Genomic DNA, 2,629 nt, shown 5'->3' with positions numbered 1-2,629 from the left:
CGGTCAAAAGATACGCCCATTTATGTCACATATTTTGGTAGTCGCAAACTCATTCATCTAACTTTCAGGGTACTTCCCGTTCGCATAGAATCCTGAAATTTAGCAAGAGGAAAGGTTTCACAGTACAAGTAAAGAGAAAAATCCGGAATTGTTAATTTGCAATTACATCACACGAAAAATAATTATCATTTGTTATCCGACTGTCTGTCTATCCATCCGTCTGTTAATGGGCCATTTATGCTACTACATATTTTGACACTCGCAAACTCACTTAATAAAACTTATAGGGCACGTCCCCTTGACGTAGTATCATGAAATTTAGGAAGAACACAGGTTTCACTGTACAAGTAAAGGAAAAGAAACACAAAATTGTTAGTTCGTCATTATATCATACGAAGAAAATATTCATTTTGTCATTTGTTAACCGACTTCAAACTTGAAATTAGAACATTCTCGAAAGTGTTAGAAACGCTGGGACCGATATCTTGCCAGTAACAATGTCGATAACAGGTGAAAATCGTCGAAATCCTCGATTTTCGGAATGGATAAACTGTCTACGGAACCCTCATCTGGCAAGTCCTACTCGCTCCTGGTCAATTTTTCTATATTTATGGTACGTGAAGTTCAGAACGAAGATATCGTCCGCTATTCGATGAAACTCTCAAAAATTCTCGAGAAAATAGACTCTGAAGTTTTCCAAGCGTCCTTAATATCCTAAAGAAAAATGTACTTATTCGATGTTCCACGTGACTTTGTGGCAGAAAGTTTTCTTGCCATGCGGGCAGCCCAGGTAGTAAATTTTAAACAAAGCTATACGTCCTATGAGCATTTCTGTCAATGGTAAGGTACATAAAGATGAAAAGGATTAATTTGTTGTTGTTTCTTATTTAAGATAAGATCGGTAATTAAGAACTGATATTTGCAATAAAAACCGAATTTCGGCGTGCAATGTTTAATTAGAAATAACAAGATGTGCATTTTTCATGAAAATGACAGTTACATAAATGTCAGTTAGCAATTTTGTATTTAAGTGACGTAGGTGTTAGAAATGAACAGAAAAGAACGAAAAAATTACGTAACGAGACTCGAACCAACGATCTAGCGATTACCAGTCCTGAGCGTTACCGACTTTTTTCCGTCTTAAGTATTTTAAAAGTTTATCAAAGACACAGAGATTCAATTGGATACCGAATCACAGAATGCCACTAATATTCAACTTCATTTAAAAGCCTTTGCCATGATTTTACTCGTTTCTTGTTCTAGCTAAGGCTAGTAGAAAAATTTTACGGTTCTGAAGATACTTCTGCAGGTAAGATGTGTGAAACGGTTAAAGAAACCATTCATTGGGCAGCTTACGAAGCACTCGGAGAAAAACAAATCCAAAAGGGAAATAGAAAATTTGACGAGAGGTGGACCAACACAGTGCAAATAAAAAGAAAGCTAAACTCAAGGTTCAACTCAAATTCAGACACTGATTGACACGAATACAGGAGAGAAGAAAGCATACACAGAGAACAACGGTAAGAGGCAAAAAACAGAGCTTGGCAGAAAATTGGCGAAGAGATAGAAGAAAGAATGACGAACAGACGAGCAAATATAGCCTGGAAGATACTAGAAACAGCGAGAATGCAGAATACATATTAATCAGACACAAATCACGTTGACATGTAAGAATACGTACAAGATTACCAAGGACTACAAAGTGAGAACAGTGCGTCATTCACTGAGAACCCACCGGAAACTGAAATTAATAAATACAATATCCCACCTTTAACCCGAAGGAGGTCCAATATGCAACTAATGATAAACGCAAGGGCACTGGGTCCTGGATTAACTTACGTAGAACTGATTAAAGCAGCACCGTTGAAACGTTCTGAAACACTGGCAGTGACTTTTGACAAATGCGTTACAGGCGACGAACCTCCAAGGGAATGGAAAAAGGCCACGATTACTTCAGTATTTAAGAAGGGAAACAGGAGTGATTGGGCAAACTATCGCGCTATTACTGCAGTGCCATCCGTGGTGAGAATCTAGAGTCGTACCCTAAAAAGAAGGAGATACAAGAAGAAATAGCTGAATCTAAAGAACAAAATGGATTCTGGTACCGTCGCCCCTGTACTGATGGAGTATTTATCCTCGAGAAACGTAGTTTAGGAAAGGACAGCAAGAGGGCTTACTACTCACCTTTTCTTTGGGCACTCTCGAGATTTTGAGATGACAATGGGTCCATGCCCGGAATACGCACTCGCCCCTACATAGTTTAAGATCTACTTAGAGGAGGCGTTGAAATCTTGGAAAAGGAAATGCGGAGGAATGGATGTCCTCATAGATTATGAAATCCTGTTCGCCTTATTTTTTGCTGTCGACCAAGTGACAGTAGCTGAAGGTTAGCTACATAGTGATCAAATGCTTCGAAAATTCAAAGAATAATACGAAAAATGTGAATTTGCTATAAAGATATCTAAAACATAATAACAGAAGGTGGGAGAAAATACTGTTAATGATATATCAGTAGGTGCTGATATTCTTAAAGGGTCGGGAGCGACTGTCGTCAAACGGTAGAAGTATGGATGATACGCTGAATAAAATTGGCCAGGGCAAGCGATCAATAAAACAACTAAACGGCAAT

This window comes from Schistocerca cancellata, chromosome 3, assembly GCF_023864275.1.
Source record: "Schistocerca cancellata isolate TAMUIC-IGC-003103 chromosome 3, iqSchCanc2.1, whole genome shotgun sequence".
NCBI lineage: Eukaryota > Metazoa > Arthropoda > Insecta > Orthoptera > Acrididae > Schistocerca > Schistocerca cancellata.
Note: the sequence above shows the minus strand (reverse complement) of the source record.